This window comes from Chelonoidis abingdonii, chromosome 19, assembly GCF_003597395.2.
Source record: "Chelonoidis abingdonii isolate Lonesome George chromosome 19, CheloAbing_2.0, whole genome shotgun sequence".
Classification (NCBI taxonomy): domain Eukaryota; kingdom Metazoa; phylum Chordata; order Testudines; family Testudinidae; genus Chelonoidis; species Chelonoidis abingdonii.
Window position 1 is genome coordinate 3,357,028 of NC_133787.1, and position 26,454 is coordinate 3,383,481.

A 26,454-nucleotide genomic window follows, 5' to 3' on the forward strand; every position below is an offset into this window, starting at 1 on the left:
TGCCTCTGGCTCACAGCCCAGCTTTGGCTTAGCAATGCCTGGAAGTACTTTGGTTCAGGCTTCAGGCCTCAGACTGGGCCTTTGATACAAGAGTTTCTGTTTCAGGGCTTCATCTTACTACAGTGGTAATAAACACGGATAAATTCCTGGGTCAAAATTAAAATAAAAGCTGAAAACGAAAAGCCCGAGACATAAGCAAGAGCTCCCCAGTGCTTAGCCTGGGTTAGGCCTAAAGCTCATATAGACCTTATTATAGAAGCTTCTATTAGTTTTTGAAAGGTAGGATTGGAACTCATTTGTGTGTCTCGAGGTTACCAGCTTTAACCTTGTAAATAACTCTTATTTCCTTGTCCTGGTCAATAAACCTTTATATAATTTATTATAGGACTGGCCAAAAGTGTTATCTTTGGTGTGAGATCAAAGGTACAACTGACCGGTCCTTTGGGACTGGGAGAAACCTGAATATTGCTGTGATTCTTGGTAAGAGACCATCCATCACAGAGATACACTCACCTGGATGGCAAGACAGATCAGAGTACGCCAGGGGACTGACTGTGACTCTGTGTTAAGGCTGACAGTGCCTGAGGCAACTAGAACTCACAACCAATTGAGGGTTTGTGCCCGTTCTTAACAGCCTGCCCTGTGGTGGGTACTCGTGCTCTTGAGTCACTGCAGGCAGTTTTACAAGGCCAGGGCATAGGCTGCAATAATGTTGGGGTGAGGGCAGGCGGATTAAACAGCATGGTCGCTCCTCCTTCCTGTGGCTACCTCTGCTCTGTGGACTCTCTGTGGACTGGCTATGGGGGGTGCAGAGCACAGCTGCCCATCTGCTCTGCAGTAGGGCCCAGAGGCGAGGGAATCAGTAACAGTCCATGGCAGGGTCAATGTGGGTTCTTGCCGGTGATCGTCCATGGAGCCTGTCCCAGGCTGGCTGGCCGCAGGAAATTAATCAAGGCCTGGGCCCCAGGCCAGAACAGGTGCTCTGAGTTATGAAGAATCAGGGACTGGTGAGGGAGAGAGACTGGATGTGTCAGAGCAGCCTGGGAGACTCAGCCAGGAAAAAGAGCAGGTGCCAGCTGCCGGGGAGCCTGGAGAAGGTTCCTGAGGCAGCAGCTGAGAGCCTTGTGCAGGCCCTCCCTGGAAGGAGGGAGGAATTAGCCGGAAGCCAGTGGCAGGACAAGCCTGCCCGCTTTCAAGAGCCAAGGCCAATGGCGGGGTTGGAAGGCTGAAAAGGGCTGGGGGAGCTAGAGGAGGGGCTGGCTGAGAGGGCTGAAGGTTAGGAGCAGCAGAGGGAACATGCAGCTGGCTCTCAGAGCCAGAGAGGGATGAAGGTGGGGGACAGTGGGGCTGATTTGTTGATGGGCCATGGAGACTTGTCCCTTTTCATAGAATCATAGAATCTCAGGGTTGGAAGGGACCTCAGGAGGTATCTAGTCCCACCCCATGTTCAAAGCAGGAACAACCCCAACTAACTCATCCCAGCCAGGGCTTTGTCAAGCTTGACCTTAAAAACCTCTAAGGAAGGAGATTCCACCACCTCCCTAGGTAACCCATTCCAGTGCTTCACCACCCTCCTAGTGAAATAGTTTTTCCTAATATCCAGCTAGACCTCCCCCACTGCAACTTGAGACAGTTACTCCTTGTTCTGTCATCGCTACCACTCGAACAGTTTAGATCCATCCTCTTTGGAACCCCCTTCAGGTAGTTGAACAGTAAGCTTATGCAAATTCCCTCACGCCTCTTCTCGTTCTGATACTAAAACATCCCCAGTTCCGGCGCTCAGCTTTGCCTCATAAGTATGTGCTGCCAGCCCCCGAAATCATTTTTGTTACGCCTCCAGTGGACGTTTCTCAGAACTTTTCCAATCTTCTTGTAAGCATAGGGGCCCAAAACTGAACACAGTACTCCAATGAGCGCGTCACCAATGTGAGATAGAGGGAGAATGATCTACGTCCGCTCATCTGCTGGCAATGCCTAACTTACACTGCCGAAAATCGCCATTGCACCTTCTTGCAACAAGGCACAGCGTTAAACTATATCCAGAACTTCTCATCCATGTACCCCTAATCGGCTTTTCTCGCAGAACTGTGTCGTCTAGCGACTTCGGGATCACTAGGTCTGTAGGCAGTGCGATGGGAGTCTTCGTCCTAAGTGAGGACTCTGCACTTGTCCTAGTTGAACTCATCATATTTCCTTGGCCCAATCCTCTTTATTTGTCTAATGCCCTTTGTATCCTATCCCTACCTCCCGCATAATCTACACTCTCCCAGCTTTATATCACTGGCAAAGCTTGCTGAGGGTGCAGTCCACTCATCGCTCCAGTTCCATTAATTAGAATATTGAACAAAACCGCGCCCAGCGACCTGCATGGTTCAGTTCTACCAGTTAAGTAGAACGGTGATCTGCTTCGATAGGCGACTGCGCGTGACAAACCGGCTGGCAACTAGACATGGAGCCATATGACGCTAATCCGTTGAGAGCCGACGATCTAGCCAGCTTTCTATCCACCTTTAGTCATATTCATCCAGTTCCAAACTTGCTTGGCAAGAATACTGTGGGAGAGCTGATCTAAAGCTTTGCAAAGTCAAGGTAACTGTCCACTGCTTTCCCTCATCCACAACCCAGTTCATCTCCTCATAGAAGGCAATTAGGTTAGTCAGCATGACCTACTGGGTGAATCCATGCTGAGTGTTTCTGATCGACTTTCTCTCCTCAAGTTGCTTTTAGACATTAATTCCTTGAGGACCTGCTCCTTATTTTTCCAGGACTGAGGTGAGAGGTATGATGTGGCACTTAGTTCCCTGGATCCTCCTCCTTCCTCTTTTTTAACACATGGGCATTCATTAGCCTTTTCCCAGTCATCAGGACTCATATCATGCATGAGTCTTCAAAGATACATGGCCAATGGCTCTGCAATCACATCCGCCAACTACTTTAGTACCCTCAGAGTGTAGCGCATCCAGACCCATGACTGTTTCCTCATCCAGCATTTTCTAAATAGTCCTGAAACACTTCTTTCTCCACAAAGGCTGGTCACCTCCTCCCCATACTGTGCTAACCGCATGCAGTAGGTGGGAGCTGACCTTGTTCGTGAGACAGAGGCCCAAAAAAAGCATTGAGTACATTAATTCTTCCACATCCTCGCTCACTAGTTGCTCCCCTATTCAGTAAGGGCCCACCTTTCCCTGACCTTCTTGTTCTAATTATAATGTGAAGAAACCCTTAACATCTCTTGCTAGCTGCAATCAAGTGATTGATTTGGCCTTCCTGATGTCACTCCTGCATGCCTAGCAAATACTCATACTCCTCCCTGTCATTTGTCCAATTTCCACTTCTTGTAAGCTTCTTGTTGTGTTTTAAGATCAGCGAGGATTTCGCTGTTAACCAGCTGGTCACCTGCATATTTACTATTCTTCTTACACATCGGGATGATTTGTTCTGCACTCAATAAGGATTCTTTTAAAATACAGCGAGCTCTGCCTGGACTCCTTTTCCCCGTCATGTTATTCTCCCGGGGACCGCGCCATCAGTTCCCTGAGGGAGCAGAGTCTGCTTTTTTAAGTCCAGGTGTCATGGTACATTCCCCACTACTGACTTCAGCGTCCAGAGGATGGGGTACCAGTATGAAAGGGTCCCTAAGCTTGATTACCAGCTTAGACCTGTAGCGCTGCACAAACCGAGAATTCCAGTTGCCTGGGTACATCTCTGGTCCTCCCCGCAAAACCTTGCCCGGGAACCCCAAGACCCAGACCCTCTGGATGCTAACACAAGAAAGTAACCTTTCCCCACCATTGCTCTCCCAGCATCCCCACCCTGGTTACCCTGGAAAGATCGCGTGATTCAACCCTTAATCTTTAAAACAGAGAGGAAAATTTCACCTTCCCTCCTTCTTTTCCCCCTCCCAGACTCTTCCTGAGAGAGAACGTAATCCACACAGAGGGAAATTAGCCTCTCTCTCCCCTTCCCTCCTTCTCCCACCGATTCCCTGGTGAATCCAGAACGCCCATCCCTGGGGTCTCACACCAGAATAAAAAAAGTAATCAGGTTCTTAAACAGAAACTTTTAATTAAAGAGAGAAAACCAGTAAAACTTATCTTTGTAAATTTAAAAATGGAATCGCTACCAGGTTTTTTAGCTATAGGCACTGGGAATACCCTCCCAGCCTAAGTATTCAAGTACAATTAAAATCCCAGTAAAATAACAAATTTGAAGCTCCTCCCAGCCAAATACACAATTAAACTCCTTCCAGCCAAATGCACATTTGCAAATAAGAAAACAAACATAAGCCTAACTCCTTTATCTATCTAGTACTCACTATTTTGAACTTATAAGAGCCTGTATCAGGGAGATTGGAGAAAACCTGGTTGCACATCTGGTCCCTCTGAACCCCCAGAGTGAACAACAACCAAAAACTAACAGCACACACAGAACTTCCCTCCCTCAAGATTTTTAAAGTATCTGTCACCTGATTGTTCTCTGGTTAGGTGATAGCCAGCCTTACTGAACTTGTTAACCCTTTATGTCAAAGAGATATAAAGTACTTCTGTGCTATTAACTTTTCTTATCGGTTTATGATACCAGGTCTGTATTTTGCCTCTCTTCTTTCTTCCCTGTGGTGTTCAGGATCCTGAACTCGACCATCTCATGGTCAGTGCTCCTAGGTTCCCATCCACTTTTGCTTCCCCTACTAATTCTTCCCTGTTTGTGAGCAGCAGGTCGAGAAGAGCTCTGCCCCTAGTTGATTCCTCCAGCACTTGGACCAGGAAATTGTCCCCTACGCTTTCCAAAAACTTCCTGGATTGTCTGTGCACCACTGTATTGCTCTCCCAGCAGATATCAGGGTGATTGAAATCTCCCATGAGAACCAGGGCCTGTGATCTAGTAACTTCTGTTAGTTGCCAGAAGAAAGCCTCATCCACCTCATCCCCCTGGTCTGGTGGTCTATAGCAGACTCCCACCATGACATCACCCTTGTTGCTCACACTTCTAAACTTAATCCAGAGACTCTCAGGTTATTCTGCAGTTTCATACTGGAGCTCTGAGCAGTCATACTGCTCTCTTACATACAATGCAACTCCCCCACCTTTTCTGCCCAGCCTGTCCTTCCTGAACAGTTTATATCGATCCATGATAGTGCTCCAGTCATGTGAGTTATCCCACCAAGTCTCTGTTATTCCAGTCACATTATAATTTTGTTATGGTTTATGTACATGGGACTTTTATAACAAATGAACCCCACCAGGGCTATATTTATATCAGGGAAGACTGGTTGAACTATTGCTGGAGCCACTGCAGGAGGGAAACTGAGGCAGGCATGGCTTTCCTGACATGGCCGGCTGCAGGAAGAGGCTCCAGGCAGGGCTGCCATGAAAGAGCCCTGAATCACTGGGGTCTGAGCAGCCACCTCTGCTCCTCTTCTCCCCCACGCCCCAAGAATGAGTGAGGTCATCAGGTTGTCTTTACTGGCCAGCCTGAGTGGAGTCCGGGTTGCAGGATCCCATAAGGCAAAGGATGAAAAGGAGAGAAATGGAAAAAACCTGGGCTTGGCCAGGAATCTGTGCCAAAGATGTGGGATCCCAGGGCCCCATCATGGGAACGTGGATTCCAGTCCCCGGCCCTAGGATGTGCTCTGTGATTCAGCGTCCACCACGGGCCCCCACAGTAACCCCAGGGCCAGCTGTGAGCTCGCCCCAGCTTTGCTGGCTTGCGGCTGTAGCACTTCACACATGGCTATTGCTGAGCACAGCGAGGCCCCAGCTCCCTTAGGGGAACCGCATGGCCGGTCTGTTCCACGCACCCGCTAGGGCGATTGGGGCCCTGCTGTTCCCGGTGGCAAGAGGCTCTCAACAGGCACAAATTCGGCCGTGACCTTGTTGCCGCTCAAGTCAGGTGGAATTTTCCCCTGGAGTTAATTGGCTGCAAGACTGAGGGGTTTAATCCTTGCAGGAGTGCGGGGCTGGCTCGCCCGCATTCTAGGCTGCAGGACTCTGCCTCCAGGCAGCTGTGATGGGAAGAAGGCTCCGTTTCCAGGCTGGAGAGGGAGGCCCGGGGGCAGGTGCATTTTCAGCTGCAAGGGGTTACTACAGGGGAGACAGATGCGCGCCTCCAGCCCCTTGTCCGGCTGTTCGCAAGGCGCAGCGTGGCGCGCAGGATCCCTTTGCTTTTGCAAGAACCGCGGTGCACAATATCCAGGGCGCTTCAGTGGCACGTGCTCTGCCTGGCACCGCCAGAGCCGGGTGCAAGGCGCGGGCATGGGGGCTCACACGAGAGCAAGGCGAAAGTCCCTCATTGCCGGGAATCCACGCGCTCCTGGCAGTCAGCTGCAGGCACGAGCCCGGCCCCCGGCGCTGGGAGGGGGACTGGCCGCCGTAGCCCGCCCCGGGATCCCTCCCTGCGCGAGACGCTCCCGGCCCGAGCCAGAGGCGGCCGCGCAGGTAACCAGGAGCAGCGCGGGGGGTTGCACCTGGCGGGTTTAGTAGCGCGGGGGGGCAGGGGTTGCACCTGACGGGTTTAGCAGGGCGGGGCCTTAGGGTACCCTGCAGGGGGGCCCTGCCAGCTGGGGGGCGGGGGTCTGCTCCGCTGAAGTGCAAGACTCCAGTGCATGCTCCAGCTGCTCCCAGGCGTCTCACCGCCTGCACCTTCGTCTGGTCCGGCCACGTTAGGGCCCCGATGCTGCTCTCAGCGCCCCCGGAGCGCTCCCTGGAGCGGCCGGGCTGAATGCTGCGCCCCCCTCCCTCCGTGCAGCCCCCTGCGCGGGCGAGTCAGCGGGGCCCCCAGAGCAGGATCTGCTCGGTCAGGGGGCGCCGGGAAGGTGGCATCGCGGAGGAGCCCGAGCTGGGTGCCCACGCAGCCAGAAATGCAGGGAATTGTATTGACACGCACTGGAAAACCCCTTGGCTTGAAGGCTTTAGAAAGTGGTTTAAAGCGGCGGTGTTCAAACTTTTCTTCTGGCGACCCAGTTGAAGAAAATTGTTAATGCCCACGACCCAACAGAGGGTTGGGGTGTGGGAGGGGCTCAGAGCTGGGGCAGAGGATTAGGGCGCGGGGGTGAGGGTTGCAGGGTGGGGCTGGGAATGGGGGGCTCTGGGCAGGGGGTTGGGGTATGGGAGGAGGTCAGATCTCTCAGCTGGGGGTACAGGCTCTGGGATGTGGCTGGGGATGAGGGGTCTGGGGGAGCTCAGGGCTGGGGCGAGGGGTTGAGACGTGGGCTTACCTCGGGCAGCTCCTGGTCAGTGGCACAGCAGTGTTGCTAAGGCAGGCTTCCTGCCTGTCCTGGCAGCACAGACCGCGCTGCACCCCAGAAGTGGCCAGCAGCAGGTCCGGCTCCTGGGCAGAGGTACACAAGTGGCTCTGCGCAGCTCTCACCTGCAGCCACCACCCCTGGAATCAGACCTGCTGCTGGCTACTTCCGGGGCACAGCGCGGTGTCAGAACAGGTGGGGACTAGCCTGTTTTAGCCGGGCAGCACCGCTGATGGGACTTTTAACTGCCCGCTCAGTGGTGCTGACCAGAGCCGCTGCGACCCGCTGTCTGACATTCCGCGACCCAGTACTGTGTTGTGGCCCACAGTTTGAAAACAACTGCCTTAAATTGAGTGCTTGGACTGTGTGCACAGAGGAACGGCTGCATGGCAAGCATAGATGCCATCCCACTGTGACTTGGGCAGCTCTGCACCGTGGCCTCTACTCTGTCACTCCTTGTGACAGACGGAGGGTCATGTTCCCCCTCGGAAGACAGGTAGCTAATGCGGATGGCACTGTGGGTGCTCTTGTGGACAAATGCAAAACCTTTGCAAAAACAAGCTCCTCTCCCCGAGTTGCATTTGGGTGAGTCAGCCAGGGGCTCTGCTGGGAAGGCTTAAAATAGCATGAAAAAGAAATTTAAGACTGAACCTGTTCCAGGAACTCTTCATAATAGAACAGATTGGCTGGTGGGGGGCGGGGGTTGGAGACTAACTCTATCGGAGTCCTATGTCCAGCCTTCAAACCTTTAGCCCAAAACTTTTCCATCTGCATCTGTTCCCTTCCCCATCCCACTGTCTGAGTCCTACCTTGATCCTCAATTAGCAAATGGATTGAGAAGTCACCAGCCCCTGCTGACTGCCTAGCAGGTGTGGCTGTGGCGAGGTTGGTGGCAGGTGTGTCGGAGCTCCCAGCTTGTGCCAGACATGAGCATGGATGAATTATTAGTAATTATCATGACACATGCCCCAAAAGCACCTCATACTGCTAAAAGTCAGGAACATTTTTGATGAATCTGGCAGTGCCACATGAAAAATCAGTATTGGACAAACTGGTCGTAATAACCACGTGTAATTTAAATATTAGCGTTGGCCTTTGCAAACCTGGCCTGTTCATCCATACCTAGAACCCTCTTCTGCTTGTGTTTGTCTCTGCATCCACCCACAGCAGCATGCTGGAGTGGAGCAGCATTTGCCTCCTGGGAACGTGCCTCCCAGTTGCACAGGATGGTCCAGTGGCTGGGACGCTAGCTGGGGACTTGGATTCAATAACCTTTTCTGCCACAGACTTCTTGTATAACGAGCCATGGTGCAGACATCCCTTGGGACCAACTGGGAGAGGGCATAAGGGGTGCATAGGGCTTATAGCAGTGGTCCCCAGCCTTTTCGTCTGGTGGCGGTGGTGGAGCATCCGTCAAAATGCTGCCGAATTTCTATGGCATTTCGGCGGCGACGCCTCTCGATGACGTCATTTGTCAGCAGCAAGTGGCATCGTGGAGAGGCGTCACCACCGAAATGCCGCAGAAATTCGGGGGCGATGCCTCTCGATGACGCTGCTTGTCAGCGGCAAGCAGCGTCATCGAGAGACGTCGCTGTCGAAATGCTGCAGAAATTCAGCAGCATTTCGGCGGATGCTCCACCGCCGGCCAGGATGCGGGCGCATTTAGATGCCCCTGTGGGCACCACGTTGGAGACCTCTGGCTTATAGGGATCCCCGGGGTCTGACGTCTACATAACAGTGCGCCGAAGGGTGGCATGTGAGGTCTCTACCAACCTCCAGGTACACATTGGTTATCTTATTATCATTGCAAGAGGGATGTCTGGATGACTTGTAAGGAGTTAAGTATCTATACTGAAAGCGATACTGTTAAGGTATGTAGGTTAAGACAGGTCACCTGAAGGTAATTGACAGGTACTGTTCAGGCAGGGGGCAAGAGACGCTTATCTCCCTGGCTGACCATTATGATGTGTGGCTTACAATGTAAAGTTTGTTGCATATGGAGCCAACAGCTTTATTGCAAAGTCAACAAGAGATCACAAAATCTACAGGCAGGTGGTCTGGTTCAGGCTAAGATCAAAGAGTTAGTCTGTGTCAGGAGAATGCAGAGAGACCAAGGAGACAAGCTGCCAGCAGGCGTAGGAATGGATGGTCGAAGCTGGTCTGGTTAACACTGGGGGAAAGACTTAGGGTGAGAGAACCTTTGAGACAGGACATGGCTTGGCAGTTAAGTCTAAGGGCTAGAAGGTGTATTTTGATTTGGCATTAGACATAGCCAGTTGTTTCTGATGGCTACACTCACACTTTACAGCGCTGCAACTTTCGCGCTCAGGGGTGTGAAAAAACACCCCCCTGAGCAGTGCAAGATACAGCGCTGTGAAGCGTCAGTGTAATCCCAGCGCTGCACGCTACACCCATAGAGGATGTGGTTTACATGCTCCCAGCGCTGTCGCTCAGACCACACTCACACGCTGCGGCAGCGCCTTGAAATAAGCGGTGTGTGTTTGGTGAAGCTGTGATCTCAGGTGTCAGGAGTCAGCTCGGGTTACTATTCTTTGGGGAACCAGGAGCCGGGTAATTCTGACAGTCCAGTGGAGCAGGGGCTGGATGCTCAGGGGGATGGGGTTTGGGCCTCCAGAGGAACAGTGGAGCCAGTGTGGGCCAAGAGGGGAGGGCTTGTGCTGCCCGTGGTTGGCAGAGCCAGGGAGCCGACCCGTGGCAGGCACAGACAAGGCTTCCTCATGGTAAGGTGCTGCACAGCCCTGGGTACTTCGGCCACTTTGTCGAGCTGGTTGCTGCGGGTCCCCTCTGTAACCTATGGGATAATTGCCCTGCCCGCGGGGTGCCTGGAGGTGAACACACTGATGATGGAGAGGTGCCGATACCACAGGAACAGGGGCAAGCGGAGCACCACAGAGAGGGAGAGCCTGTCATAACTGCTGTGCCCAGGCTAGAGAGAGAGAACCAGGGCCTCCCAAAACCCCAAGGGTTGTGCACTGAGGGACAATGTGGAAAGCTTCATGCCAACGAACCAGGGCTCCCCCTCTGCGCCTGTAAGTAAGGGCAAGGGCAGCTTAGACCAGCCCGTGGCAGGGCGAACAAATGGCTCCGGGCTGGCTGTTGAAGGAGCATGGCCCCCCGCAGCTCATGTTATGACACAGCCGGGTTTTCAGGAGGGCTCAGCACCTGATGCTGCAGCCCAGATCCCGAAAGGTCTTTAGAGGCCTGACTCCCATTGATTTCAGTAGGTGCCTTCAAGGAGCCAGCAAATTGGGCTTGTAAAGCATGGGCTGTTAGGAAGTGTGCAGGGTGTGCGTGCGTGTGTGTGCACGTGCACAGCTGCTCCTAGTGAGATAATTTAGCCCCTCTGTTCACCTGTGAAGATGCAGCCAAGGCTGTTTGCTAAATTAGGTTAGTTAGGATTGGTTAGGATTTTATCACAGGCTTTTTTTTTGAATGCTCCCTGTGAACCCACTCCAGTGCTGTGTCAGTCCTTCTCACCCCCCGACACACACTGTGCCAACCCACCAACCAGCTGCCTCACACTTGCGCAGAACGAGCTGGAATTTCCTCATGCTGATACCCTGGTGGTAAATGTTTAACCCAAATTACTTCCCTTCCTTGCCCCGTGTGTGCCAAGATTTTCTGTCAGTCGAGTGCACTAGCGTGTTGTGCGCTATTGTTCTTGGCTAGGATTGTTGTTTTACTGTCCCAGTGGTGGTACAGGCAATCAATAAGCTAATCTAGCTCCATGATTCAGTGACCATTATTGCTACGATGTTTAAGGGCCAAAGGGCCACGTGGAGCTTGGCAGACTAGTTAACAAAGGAGATTACAATCTATGGCTACACTTGAAATTTCAAAGCGCTGCCGCGGCAGCGCTCCGTGGTCGGAGCGCCAGTGCTGGGAGAGACATCTCCCAGCGCTGCACGTAAACCACATCTTCTACGGGTGTAGCGTGCAGCGCTGGGAGCCGCGCTGCCAGCGCTGCGGCACTGATTACATTGAGGCTTTACAGCGCTGTATCTTGCAGCGCTCAGGGGGGTGTTTTTTCACACCCCTGAGCGCGAAAGTTGCAGCGCTGTAAAGTGGCAGTGTAGGCATACCCTGATTTCGGGGAGGAGGACAGGGCTTAGAGACTTGGCGAGGGCTGGTGCAGCTCCTTGTTTAGCCTTGGCAATTTGGGGCAATTCGCGCTCTCAGCAGGACAGTGAGTTAGCAGTGCAGAGAGCCATTAGTGACGCAAATGCATTAGGTGCCAGGAGCTGCCTCCAGCCTTGATTAAATAGTGCAGAGCAATATGTCAGTGGTGGGAGTTACGCAGCAGGGGAGGAGGAACGCAGACATTACAGTGGGGTGGGAGAAGGATTCTTCATTTAATTTACCCTACTTGTACACTCCTGTGCGTTGCTTTACCTACTGGCATGTCAGTCCCACCATCTGAGACGCTCTTGCACCCAGTACTGACGGGTAACATCCGTCACGTTACCCATTATCACTGCATTTTCCCTAGAGTCAAATCCAGTTCTTTGCAGCTAGATTAAAAACCGAGGCCTGGAATAGGCTACCTGATCCTAGCCCTTAATCCTGGCCCTTTTCTTTTCCAGTCCGTGGTTTGCTGGAGGACACCTGTCTATCACGCACACCTTGAGCTGTCATTGTGGTTATTTCAGTCTGCCCCAGGGGATCTTCCAGTGCTTTTGTCAGGGTTCCTTCCCCACTCTGAACTCTAGGGTACAGATGTGGAGACCCACATGAAAGCCCCCTAAGTTTTTTTCTACCAGTTTAGGTTAAAACCTGGTACGCTGCACCACCAGGTGATTTAACAAGAAACAGGGAAAGGACCACTTGGAGTTCCTCTTCTTCCCCCAAAATATCTCCCCAAGCTCTTACACCCCCTTTCCTGGGGAGGCTTGAGAATAATATCCTAACCAATTGGTAACAAAGTGATCAAAGACCCAAACCCCTGGGTCTTTGGACAGTGGAAAAATGAGTTAGGTTCTTAAAAGAAGGATTTTATTTTTATTTTTTAAAAAAAAGGGTAATAATCATCTCAGTAAAATCAGGATGGAAAATAACTTTACAGGGTAATCAGATTCAGAGAGCCCAGAGGAACCCCCTCTAGCCTTAGGTTCAAAGTTACAGCAAAACAGGGATAAACTTCTAGCAAAGGAACATTTGCAAGTTGAGAAAACAAAGATAAACTAACACGCCTGGCCTGACTGTTACTTACAAGTTTGAAATATGAGAGACTTGTGCAGAAAGATTTGGAGAGCGTGGATTGATGTCTGGTCCTTCTTAGTCCCAAGAGCGAACAAAAGCCTTTCCCCCCAGATTTGTCCCCTTATTGGTCCTTTGGGTCAGGTGTCAGCCAGGTTACCTGAGCTTCTTAACCCTTTACAAGTAAAAGGATTTTGGTGTCTCTGGCCAGGAGAGATTTTATAGTATTGTAGCAAGAGGGCTGTTCCCTTCCCTTTATACTTATGACAGCTTTGCTCAGCGGATGGGGGAGCGTTCCAGTTTGGGGCTATCTGGGAAGGAGTTTCATTTGGGAGCGAGGTTCCCTATGTGACGGCAGCTTGGCAATCAGTGAGGGAAGAGCTGGAGGACAGGGGCGCTCTCCTGCCAGATGTCACAGCCAAATCACTTTTGTCTTCAGAGGCTGGAGGAGGTGGTGCGGCTCCGAGTTCTGCTGTCATGCACAGACTAAATACAAATGAATTCATCTCCCCACTATGAAGGGGAACCGGAGCCCAGCTCTGGCCAACTCCTCCCTCCCCCACAGTCAAAGGGTGCCCTGGCCTGAAGGCAGTTATTGAACATGGTGTGAAACCTGCAGAAGCTAGCCTGGAATCCTCTCAGTAAGGCGCAGGGGTAGATCCTCTGCTGGCGTCCATCCCCAGAGCTCTGCTGAAATGAATGGAGCCTCCAGCTGAGAAGCTGGCTCCTTCCAGGGCAGGGCTGGAGTGAATCCTTCAGCTCAGACTTGCGTACAAAAGCTTCCAGGTTCACGCCTGTGAGGATTCTGAGCAAAAGTTGTTTGAGCTGGAAATGCCTTTAATGTGTGAATGGACAGAGCTGGTCCCCAGAAGGCAGAGTCTGGGGCCGAGGTTTGATGCTGATTGCTCAGTGTCATTTCACCCAAGAGAAGATCTGCTCCCAGTTTAAAGCCAGTTCTGCAGCTTAGAGTTTGTGTCTGCGTTGAGGTCACCAATGCAGTGCCCCGAGAGACAGAGGAGTAGGGGCAGGGGAACAGAGCGCGGGCAGCTCAGGTGATGGAGAGGGGAGGGGAAGGCCTCCTTATTGGGCGCTTAGCTTTCTGAGCTAACACTGGATACAGCAGGGTGGGCCTCGTGCTGGTGGGTGCTTGTGGCCACACGTGGTGCCTTCGCCACCGGGGGGAGTTGCTCCCAGGAGTGACATCCATGTGGGTTTCGAAGTTCAGCAGAACTTCAGTGTTCTGGACACCTCGGGAATGGAGGGTGTTCATAACTCTGAACAAGACACTGTGGACTTCAGCCATGGGTGCTTTGGGGCTACAAGGGGGGGTCAGGTCTTCTGACTCTCGGGGTGGGGTGGGAGGCTCAGGGCTCTCCATGGCTCTGGTCCTGGTTTCAGCTTTGGGGGGAGGAGGAGCGCAGCTTGGCTCAGGACTTTAGCTACGGGGGAAGTATTGGCACTGGAACTGGTGCTCCCCCCAATAGCTAAAGCCCCGAGCCCCCATGAGGTTGAAGTTCTGAGCACTCCCCGCCCCCATAGCTAAAGCCCTGAGCTCCACGGCCCTGAGGCCAATGGTTTCCCCAGGAATTGAAGTTAAGGAGGGTGTTCAAATTTACAGGGGCAAGTGTCAGGACCAATGAGATATATAAAAGAGATATGAATAAAGTAAATGTTTTGTTAGGATAATGCAAATTTAACATAAGGATAATGCAAGTTACACAAAACACATAACAGGTGTAGATTTCTAAAAAAAAATATCAAATTTAAAAAAAAATGTGTTTAATTTAAATTGACTTTTGAAAAGTAAACCATCGTGGAATAAGAGGGGAGTCCTCTTGTGGATCAGTAACTGGTTAAAAGGTGGGAAACAAAGGGTAGGAATAAATGGTCAGTTTTCAGAACGGAGAGAGATCAATAGTGGTATCCCTGAGGGATTGGTATTGGGACCATTACTGTTTAACATACTCATAAATGATCTGGAAAAATGGGTAAACAGTGAGGTGGCAAAATTTGCAGATGATACAAAACTACTCAAGATAGTTAAGTCCCAGGTGGACTGCAAAGTGTTACAAAGGGAGCTCACAAAACTGGGTGACTGGACACCAAAAATGGCAGATGAAATTCAATGTTGATAAATGCAAAGTAATGCACGTTGGGAAACAATCTCAACTATACGTACAAAATGAAGGAGTCTGAATTATCTGTTAACACTCAAGGAAGAGATCTTAGTATCATTGTGGATAGTTCTCTGAAAACATCCACTCAATGTGCAGCGGCAGTCAATGATTTCCAACATTCTGTTTGCTTTTTTTTTTTAAAGAACCAGGAGTACTTCTGGACCTTAGAGACTAACACATTTATTTGGACCAGTAACTGATTAAGCTTTTGTGGGCTGCAGCCCACTTCATCGGATGTAGCCCATGAAAGCGTAGCTGAAATAAATGTGTTAGTCTCTAAGGTGCTACAGGTACTCTTGTTCTTTTTGCAGACTAACATGGCTACTACTCTGAAACCTTTGCTTTTTAAAGAAAGAGATAGATAATGAGACAGAAAATATCATATTGCCTCTATATAAATTCATGGTACTTGTACACCTTGAATACTGTGTACAGATCTGGTCACCCCATCCCAAAAAAGATATATTGGAAATGGAAAAGGTACAGAGATGGACAACTAAAATGATTAGGGGTATGAAACAGGAGGAGAAATTAAAATGACTGGGAATTTCCAGCTTAGAAAAGAGATTACTAAGGGTGAATATGATAGAGGTCTATAAAATCGTGCCTGGTGCGAAGAAAGTGAATAAGGAAATATTATTTAATCCTTCACATAACACAAGAACTAGCAGTCACCCAATGAAATTAATAGGCAGCAGGTTTTAAAAAAACAAAAGGAAGTACTTCTTCACACAACATAAAGTCAACCTGTGGAACTCTTTGCCAGGGGATGATGTGAAGACCAAAACTATAACAGGATTAAAAAAAGAAGTAGATAAATTCCCGGAGAATAGATCCATCAGTGGCTATTAGCCAGGATGAGGAGGGATGCAACACCATGCTCTGAGTGTCCCTAGCCTCTGTTTGCCAGAAGCTGGGAATGGGCAACAGGGGGTGGATCACTTGATGATTACCTGTTCTGTTCATTCCTCTGAAGCACCTGGCCTGGAAGACAGGAGTCTGGGCTATATGGACCATTGGTCTGACGCAGTCTGGCCATTCTTATGTACAATTAATTATAATAATACAAATGTTTAGTACAGAAACTCCCCAACATAATGACCTCTCAAGATAGCAACAATGTGAGATGACAACCTTGGCAAATAATGCATTTTAAAAATCTTGGCCTACTAGAAACATATTTATATAGGTTTCCATTCCCAGTCACAAATCTAGCATTCTGGAGCAAAGTCACTAAAATATAGTCCAACAAACCAATGTTTATTTAACGTGCCCCTCACTTTTCCCTCCACCGCACACCAGTCACTGGTGTTGTCCCTGGTCAGTGGAGACTCAGAGTTCAGAGGTGCTTTCACGTGAGTACACCTCCCAGGTGGGGGCAAGAAGGCACCTTGCTCGTTCCTCCAGTTGCTCACTGTTTGCTCTGGCCACGGCTCTTTGTTGGGCCACCGTTCACTCCACTACTCTGTTGCCAGTGGCCTTGCGCAGTCACCTTCTGCTGCCACCTGCCACTGTGACCTCTGCGAGTTGGTCTCTTGAGGTTCCACCAGCTCTCAGTGATTTCAGCTGAGCTTTCAGTGGGGGAACCTCGCTGCTAGTGCAGTCTGGGCTGTCTCTTACACAAAAACTGTACCCACAGGAACACTGTCCCCACAGCAGGACTAAGCACTTAGACCTGATTATCAGTGATTTCAGCTGCAGTGGTCACTTAACAGAACAAAAGACTATCTATGGAGCCTAATCAGCTCTGTCTTTAAACAGTGGAGAGGGACAGGTCCCCACCCTCTCTTTTGATGCCCTCAATCAGCACAGGCTAAGTACAGTTCTACTGCCCCTTTACTCATACAATAAGAACAACATTTCATTCCCCCCCCCCCACCCCCCGCATTCAAGTGATTTGTAACCCAACCCCAGCCAAAATCTATCACTTGGGCAACACAGCTCTGTTTGCTGGATACCTAGGTAGATTAGGTGTGAATGTAAATACAATCTGGTCCTGAAGCCTTTCCCCCAGCCCCTCATCATCATTAGCTGTCAGGGAGAGCTCATTTAGACTTTGCTTACAAATCATCATTGAAATTATTAGGTTGGCCAACATCACTGAAATGAATGCACTGCACTGACATTGTCATAAAAAACAACAGCTGTATAAGGAAGCTAGTCTATGTTCATACTTTTCAAATCTATTATACTTTCAGATACATATTTTATCATACACTGTATATGCTTTTAAAGTGTGTATTAATGTTTCAATTTCATTCAAATTTCCAACAGTCACTAAATTGGCATGTTTCAGAGTAGCAGCCATGTTAGTCTGTATCCGCAAAAAGAACAGGAGTACTTGTGGCACTTAGAGACTAACTATTGGTCTTAACAAATGTATTTAGCATAATTTCATTTAGATGTGATATATCTTTCCAACGCGCTCATATTCACTCCGGAATCCATAGAATGGAGTCGAAGGGGGATTATAGTTCCCGTAAGCAGTCCGTAATTCGATCTAGTGAGCTGATCAGCTGCGTTAAATAGAACAGGTATCTTAGACTTGTGGCACCTTAGAGACTAACAAATGTATTTGAGCATAAGCTTTGGTGGGCCCACTTCATCGGATGCATAGAATGGAACTTATAGTGAGGAGATATATATACATACAGAGAACATGAAAAGGTGGGAGTTGCCCAACCAACTCTAAGAGGCTAATTAATTAAGATGAGCTATTGTCAGCAGGAGGAAAAAAACTTTTGTAGTGATAATCAAGAAGGCCCATTTAAGACAGTTTGACAAGAAGGTGTGAGGATACTTAACATGGTTAACAAAATAGATTCAATGTGTGTAATGGCTCAGCCATTCCCAGTCTCTATTTAAGCCTAAATTGATTGTATCTAGTTTGCATATTAATTCAAGTTCAGCAGTTTCTAGTTGGAGTCTGTTTTTGAAGCTTTTCTGTTGCAAAATTGCCACCTTTAAATCTGTTACTGAATGGCCAGAGAGGTTGAAGTGTTCTCCTACTGGTTTTTTGAATGTTATGATTCCTGATGTCAGATTTGTGTCCATTTATTCTTTTGCATAGAGACTGTCCAGTTTGGCCAATGTACATGGCAGAGGGGCATTGCTGGCACATGATGGCATAGATCACATTGGTAGATGTGCAAGTGAACGAGCCCCTGATGGCATGGCTGATGTGATTAGGTCCTATTATGGTGTCACTTGAATAGATGTGTGAACAGAGTTGGCATCGGGCTTTGTTGCAAGGATTGTTCCTGGGTTAGTGTGTTTGTTCTGTGGTGTGTGGTTACTGGTGAGTATTTGCTTCAGGTTGGAGGGGCTATCTGTAAGCGAGGACAGGTCTGTCTCCCAAGATCTGTGAGAGTGAGGAGTCATCTTTCAGGACAGGTTGTAGATCTTTAATGCGCTGGAGGGGTTTTAGTTGGGGGATGAAGGTAACGGCTAGTGGTGTTCTGTTGTTTTCTATGTTGGGCCTGTCTTGTAGTAGGTGACTTCTGGGTACTCTTCTGGCTCTGTCAATCTGTTTTTTTTCAGTTCAGCAGGTGGGTATTGTAGTTTTAAGAATGCTTGATAGAGATCTTGTAGGTGTTTGTCTCTGTCTAAGGGATTGGCGCAAACGTGATTGTATCTTAGAGCTTGACTGTAGACAATGGATCATGTAGTGTGTCTTGCATGGAAGCTGGAGGCATGTAGGTAAGTACAGTGGTCAGTGGGTTTCCGGTATAGGGTGATGTTTATGTAACCATTGCTTATTAGCACAGTAGTGTCAAGAAAATGGATCTCTTGTGTGGATTGGTCTAGGCTGAGGTTGATGATGGGATGCGGAAATTGTTGAAATCATGGTGGAATTCCTCAAGGGCTTCTTTCCTATGGGTCCAGATGATAAAGGTGTCATCAATGTAGCGCAAGTAGAGTAGGGGCGTTAGGGGACGAGAGCTAAGGAAGCGTTGTTCCAAGTCAGCCATAAAGATGTTGGCATACTGTGGGGCCATGCGGGTACCCATAGCAGTGCTGCTGACTTGAAGGTATGTATTGTCCCCAAATGTGAAACAGTTGTGGGTGAGGACAAAGTCGCAAAGTTCAGCCACCAGATTTGGCATGTAACTAGTTCACAAAACTGGGGGGGAGTGTTGGGGAAGTTGGGGGGAGGGGTAGGGAAATCACTGCCTGAGGCCACCCGCTGGGCCCTGGAGTTTTTATAGTATGTAGGAGGGAGGCCTCAGAAAGAGAAAGATTGAGATCCTGCAGCACAAGATTTATGTGGAGTTGTTTTGCTGTTTTTGTTTTTCCAGTCTCTGCTGCTGCCTGATTGGTTACTCCCAGTTCCACATGGTGTCTGGTTGACCGATCAGTCCGTAACTCTGGTGTTCGGATCTTTGAGGTTCTACTGTAACGTATTAATGATGCTGACAATCGCGGACAGGTTTATAGCAGGGAGCCCTTGTGCTTTGTGATTCCATGGTCGTGGGTTGTGCTGTGGAATCGACCCTGTACTCCACCTCCCCAGGCCTGCTCTACCCCCAAGCTTGTACTGAGCTAGCAGAGAGTGTGTTTGAGCCCAGCCAACACTGGGGAACAGCTCCCTTCCCCTAACTGGAGCGAAGGCCCAGATCACACCCCGGTCAGAGCATCCTCGCAGCGTAAGCGCCTTAGCTTCAAAGCTGATTGAGTCAAGCAGGTGCCCTGGTGGTGCAGAGACAAGGGCTGAGTATCTTTCCTAGAGGAGAGGATCTTGGATGCTCAGTTACAGAAACAAGCAGCGCCTGCGGCTGCTTCCCCAGTAGCACCTGCTGCGATGGCTGTAACAGCTGCACTGTGGAATCAAGGCACATGCACAGAGCACTGTCCCATCGGAACTTTAATGGAGGGTCCATCTGCCCCCACATCCCAGGGAGGCCATCTCCAGTGATGGGATCGGGGTAGGTCGGTGCTGGGTGTGGAGGGAGTGGTGAAATCAAGTCCCCTCCCAAAAATGCAGCTTCCTTTGTCCTGGCCCAATGAGAGGAGGGGAGAGCAGAGACGCGCCCCTCCCTCGCCAGGTGGAAAAGCTTCACGTGCCCCTCGTGTGCCAAAACTCGTGCAGCCTCCTGTGCCCCCTGGTGCCAAGCCCCACCTGTCTCGAGCCCCAGCTTCCTCCCTGATCATGGCCACAGCACAGTGATGTGGAGCCAGCTCCAACACCTGCAGTGCCTGGAAACCTTGGGGGCAGCTGGGAACAAGCTGAGTTGCAGAGCGAGCATAAGTGCTACGGGATGGGTTGTCTTCATCTCTTCCTGACCAGCGCAGGCTGGCAGTGTGGCCTTGTGACTGTGCTGTGACTCGGGAGACCTGCCTTCTATTCCTGCCTCTGTACTGGCCCATTGGGTGACCTCAGGAGAATCATCTCCCTGTGCCTCAGTTTCCCCACCTGTGCAGTAGGGATAATGACACTGACCTCCTTTCTATAGGGCTTTTGACTCTGTGGATGAGAGGTATTAGATATGAGATAGGGATTATTATTCATTTCAGTAGAAAGACCTGCCTGATAAAATTCCCCTGGATCTGCGCAGTTTGAAATCGGGTAGCTGGGTCTAACCACAGCAAGCCATTCCAGACTGCTCTCCCCAAGCCAGACTGCTCAGCCAGCAGTAGCTGTGAGGCTCTTGCTGTGTTTATGAGCTTTATTAATGGAAATAAAACGTAAAGACAATTATAAGGAAGTTATGAGCGGTAAAACGAAGCCAGAGCTGTGTTGAGCACCAGCCTGGCTGCAATGTGGGAGAGTGTTTAAAGTTTAGCAGACAAAATAACCATTTGATTCATCCAGAGCAACCCCCAGGAGTCCTGGGATTGTCCTCAAGGGGCAGCTTCTCTTTACTGACCTGGAACGACAATTTGTGTCCAAGCAGGAACCCTTAATCCAGAGCTGTGGCTGGTCAGTCTGGTTGTTTGACTGTCAGGGGGTTAGTGACAATGCCTCCGTTATTTGTTACAATGCTCTGGGATCAGGCCCCATGGTGGTAGGTGTTTTCTATACACAGAGCAAGGAGATGGCTCCTGCAGCAGGAGAGTGGGGGTGTAGGATTACCTGCCTTGTGGGTGGATTCGGTGCAAGGAGCTCCTGGACCTCAGAGACCATGTATGGGCTTTGGAGACCAGAGTGGCTGAACTGGAGGAGCTGAGGGAGACAGAGGTACACAGATGAGGCTTTCTGGGACACAATGGAGCAATCCAACCCCCAGCCTGGCAGCCTCTGTGCTGTTGAGGAGAATGAAAGTCTCAGGAAAGGAGAACATCCAACTGGAGCAGAGGGAATGAACCCACAGTTGGGACCCTCCCTCCAGATGATGATGTGGTATCCTCTCGCACTTAGGATAACCCCTCTGTGGGAGGGAACTCGTTATTAGGAGGAGACAGGTAATAGTAATGGGGGATCCTTGGAAACATAGATAGCTGGGTTTGCGATGACCGGGAGAACCACATGGCAAATTGCCTGCCAGGGTGAAGGTTGCAAATCTGTCGAGACATCTAGACAGGCTTATGTGCAGTGCTGGAGAGGAGCCCATGGTCATGGTACATGTCAGTACCAATGACACAGGGAAAGGTAGGAGAGAGGCCCTGGTGGGCAGCTGGGAACAACCTGAGTTTTGGGTGCTAGGTCAGAGATTACAGTCCAGGGTCTCCACGGCAACATTCTCTGAAATGCTTCCAGTTCCATGCTCAGGGCTGGTTAGGCAGGCAGAACTGCAGGGTCTCAGTGCGTGGCTGAGACGATGGTGTGGGAAGGAGGGTTTAGATTTATTAGGAAGTGGGGAACCTTTTGGGAAAGGGGGAGCCCACACAGGAAGGATGGAAGAGCACATGGTTCAGACAGAGACATCCCTTATGGGAGGGTCTATTAATGGAGATTCTCTATATCCTAGTAAGGAGGAGAGGATAGAAGATGATAAAGTGCAGGAAGGATCTGATGAGAAACAGTCACATGAAAGTGAGTCCCATTCAAGTACATCACATAATGGCAGCTAAAAAGTGACCAATTTTACAAGTGCTTATCTACAAATATTAGAGGTCTAAATACTAAGATGGGTGAAATTGAATGCCTGGTATTAAATGAGGATATTGATATAATAGGCACTACAGGCACTTGGTGGAATGATGATAATCAATGGAACACTGGAATACCAGAGTAGAATATCTATAGGAAGGACAGAACAGATCACGTTTCTGGGGGAGTGGCATTATGTCACGGACTCACAGATCGTGCCCACTCATGGCCCTGTGCGGTCCTTGGGGGGTGCCCCTTTCAGTGAGACAGCCCTTCTCGGGGGTCCACTCTTTCCCGGGGTCAGGCCCCTCCACCTTCTGGAGCCGCACCTCTCTGAGTCTTAGCACGTCTGTCTCTGCTGTGGGCCCCCTCAGGTAGTCCACGCGCTCTGGACCCCCTGGGCCTCCTCATCCCCGAAGGGGTTGATGCAACCTTGTTCCCTAGACCAGAGTGACTCTCAGCCAGCATAAAACAGGAGGGTTTATTGAGAATTGAACACAGCACAGGAAACTCTCAGGGTTTCCAGCCTGGCCTCCCTCAACACAGCATATCCCAGTCCCCCTGCATCCAGGTGGGCTCTGCCTTCTTCCCCTCGCCAGCCCTGAGCCTCCCTGCTTCCCAGCTGGGCCTCTGATATCCCCGGCCCCAAGCCCCGCCTCTGTCCGTTGTCTTCTCTCCAGGTAAACAGGGTCGTAAACAGGAAGGCCTGGGTCTCCTTTCCTCTCAGCTCTCCTCTGGCTGGAACCAGCTGGTTAGGTCACGGGGTCCTCTCTCTGCAGCCCATTGTCCTTCCACTGGCCAGAACTGGCTGTGTCTCCTGGGCTGGGTCACCAGGTCACCAGTCACTGGGGTCCATGTCCTCCAGGCCATCAGCTGGGGTCCCGAGTCCCTCTCTGGTCCTCTGTAACAACAAACTCCCTCTCCCCTCACCTCGTTAAACCAGTAACACCCAGGAACATTGAGTCCCACCCCCTGTGCATGCAAACCACTGGAAAACACAGAAACCCCCAAGAAAACCTCCCACTTCGTCACACACTATATGTGAAAGAAAGCGTAGAGTCAAATATAGTTAAAAATCTTATATGAACCAAACTGTTCCATAGAATCTATATGGATAGAAATTCCGTACTTGAATACTAAGAATATGGCAGTAGGGGTGTACTACTGACCACTTGACCAGGATGGTGATGTTGCTAATCTCTGGGAGATTAGAGAGGCTATACAAATAGAAAACTCAGTAATAATGGCGGATTTCAGCTATCCCCATTTTGAATGGGTATGTATCAGCTCAGGACGGGATGCCGAGAGAAGGTTTCTTGTCAACGTAAATGTCTGTTTCTTGGAGCAGCTAGTCCTGGAACCCACAAGGGGAGAGGCAATTCTTCATTTAGTCCTGAATGGAGCACAGAATCTGGTCCAAGCGATGAAGATTGCTGAACCGCTCAGTAAGAGCGACCAGAATATAATTAAATTGAACATCCTGGTGGGGGGGGGGACACCAAAGAAGCCCACCATAATAGCATTTAATTTCAGAATGGGAAACGCCACAAAAATGAGGACACTAGTTAAACAGAACTTAAAAAGCACAGTCTCAAAAGTGAAATGCCTGCAAGTTGTGTGGCAGCTTTTTAAAAACACCATAATAGAGGCTCAAATTAAATATTTACCCCAAATTAAAAAACATAGAGAACCAAAAAAGTGCCACTGTGGCTAAACAACAAAGTAAAAGAAGCAATTGGAGGCAAAGAGGCACCTTTAAAAATAGGAAGTTAAATCCTACTAAGGAGAACAAAAAGGAGCATAAAATCTGGCAAGCGAAGTATAGAAGTATAATTAGGGCAAAAAAGAATTTGAAGAGCATCTAGTCAAAGACTCAAGAGCTGACAGCAAAAATGTACGTACAGTAAAACCCCGCTATAACGTGACCTTTGGAGTCCAAAAAATTCCAGCACACTAAATATGGGGTCGCGGTATAGCGGGGTTTCAAACCAGTCAGTTTTTCAGTGGTCCCCAAAGCAGTGCATTGATGTGCACCACCTAGTGCCCCTGGTGCATAGTGCCCAGCAGGGGACAGGAGCTGCGGCCCCCCACCTGCCGGGGACAGAGGACTGCGGGGCTGCGGCAGGCGCAGGGCCGCGGCTTCTCTCCAGCTTCAAAAGGAGCCGTGGTTCCCTGCCTGCCAGGGACAGAGAACTCAGGGGCTGCGGGCAGCGGTGCTCTCTGTCCCCGGCAGGTGTGGGGCCGCGGCTTCTCTCCAGCTTCAAAAGGAGCTGCAGCTCCTCGCCTGCCAGGGACAGAGAACTCTGGGGCTGCGGGCGCCGGTGCTCTCTGTCCCCGGCAGGTGCGGGGCCGCGGCTTCTCTCCAGCTTCAAAAGGAGCCGCGGCTCCTCACCTGCCAGGGACAGAGAACTCCAGGGCTGCGGGCGCCGGTGCTCTCTGTCCCCGGCAGGTGCGGGGAACCACGGCTCCTCTTGAAGTGGGAAAGAAGCCACGGCCCCGCATCTGCTGGGGACAGAGAGCACTGGCCTCGATAGCCCCGGAGAAGCTGGAGAGAAGCCGCAGCCCCGCGCCTGCTGGGGACAGCGAGCACCCGCGCCAGCAGCCTCGGAATTCTCTGTCCCCGGCAGGTGCGGGGCTGCAGCTTCTCTCCCTGCCATGGTGTTAGGGACCATTGGTACAGTACCATACTGCGTTATACTGTACCTTAAAGGGAAGCCAACCTGTGATCGCGTTATATGCGATTTCGCATTATGGCGGGGTGAGTTATTGCAAGGTTTGACTGTACTTCAGAAGCAGGAAGCCTGCTAAACAACCAGTGGGATGATTGATGTGCTAAAGGAGCACTCGTAGAGGATAAGGCCATTGTGGAGAAACTAAATGAATTCTTTGAGTGACGTCTTCACTGCAGAGGATACGAGGGAGATTCCTGTACTTGAGCCGTTCCTTTTAGGTGACAAGTCTGAGGAACTGTCCCAGACTGAGGTGTCAGTAGAGGAGGTTTTGGAATAAATTAAACAGTAATAAGTCACCAGGACCAGATGGTATCACCCAAGAGTTCTGAAGGAACTCTCATATGAATTGCAGAACTACTAACCGTGGTATGTAACCTGTCATTTCAAATCAGCTTTTGTACCAGAGGATACAGATAGTGAATGTGATGCAATTTTTAAAAAAGGCTCCAGAGGTGATCCTGGCAGTTGCAGGCCAGTAAGCAGAACTTCAGTACCAGACAAATTGTTTGAAACTATAGTAAAGAACAGACTTATCAGACACATAGATGAACATGATTTGTTGGGGAAGAGTCAACACAGCTTGATTAGGGGTTTGGAGAAGGTCCCATATGAGGAGAGATTAAAGAGGCTAGGACTCTGCAGCTTGGAAAAGAGGAGACTAAGGGGGGATATGATAGAGAGACATAAAATCATGAGTGATGTGGAGAAAGTGGATAAGGAAAAGTTATTTACTTATTCCCATCATACAAGAACTAGGGGTCACCAAATGAAATTAATGGGCAGCAGGTTTAAAACAAATAAAAGGAAGTTCTTCTTCACGCAGCGCAGAGTCAACTTGTGGAACTCCTTGCCTTAGGAGTTTGTGAAGGCTGGACTATAACAATGTTTAAAAGGGAACTGGATAAATTCATGGTGGTGAAGTCCATAAATGGTATTAGCCAGGATGGGTAAGGAATGGTGTCCCTAGCCTCTGTTTGTCAGAGGATGGAGGGGGATGGCAAGGAGAGAGGTCACTTGATCATTGCAATGTTAGTTCACTCCCTCTGGGGCACTGGCATTAGGCCACTGTCGGTAGACAGGAAAATCTGGGATACGATTGGACCTTTGTTCTGACCCGGTACAACCGTCTTATGTTCTTAACTGCAATAGGGGAAACTGAGGCACCCACACCAGTATTAGAGAAAACATTATGAACATTCCCACTTTGTCACGGCTCAGTCAGATCCCGACTATCGTCTGTCCCCAGATCAGGGGTTGGCAACCTTCAGAAGTGTGTGGCGAGTCTTCATTATTCACTCTAATTTAAGGTTTTTGCGGTGCCATAATACATTTTAATGTTTTTAGAGGTCTCTTTCTATAAGTCTGTAATATATAACTAAACTATTGTTGCATGTAAAGTAGATAAGGTTTTTTAAATGTTTAAGAAGCTTCATTTAAAATTAAATTAAAATGCAGAGCCCCCCGGACCAGTGGCCAGGACCCAGGCAGTGTGAGTGCCACTGAAAATCAGCTCGTGTGCCCCCTTCAGCACACGTGCCATAGGTTGCCTACCCCTGGTCCAGATATTCTGTGGCTTAAGAGAACAAGCAAGTCACAGTGTATCCAGTGTTGCGGGGTGCATCCTGCTTGTTCGATCTCCTGCCAGATACAATCCTTGGTGCAGTATCATAGATTCCACCTAGCGTATTGCTTCTGTTGGGGATTTCTTTCTGGATACTCTCTCACCAGTCAAAAGGCCCCATCCCAAGTTCCCTGGAACTCACTCCAGTAGTTCTGGGTCAGGGCCAGATCACACAGCATTAGCTAATCTAGGTCATCTGAATCGGTTGTCTATTTGTACGTTTTTGCTCCTACTCTGCCTTGGTGCTGCCTGGAAGCCGTGCCCAGCTGCACATGGCCACATAACGCATTAAAACCAGGTTTGTGCCTGGACCCACCGAGGGCAGGGTTCTGCTGGCTCTAAGCAGCCGCAGAGATCTCTGCTGTATGATCGGTGCTTGTTCCGCCCGTGGTGCAGGACTGAACCAGATGGCGCCAGTACCGATGTTGCACTGGAAA

At 49.9% G+C, this 26,454-nt stretch overlaps 1 protein-coding gene across 1 annotated transcript in view; it reads left to right on the forward strand.

The window, feature by feature from the left end:
• The first annotated feature begins 6,373 nt into the window (after window positions 1–6,373).
• Window positions 6,374–26,454, forward strand: part of IL34 (interleukin 34) — a 34,530-nt gene continuing 14,449 nt past the window's right edge. Inside the window, exon 1 of the mRNA XM_032795384.2 lies at window positions 6,374–6,434. The gene's annotated coding sequence lies outside the window, so the exon portion shown is untranslated. The remainder of the gene's footprint in view (window positions 6,435–26,454) is intronic.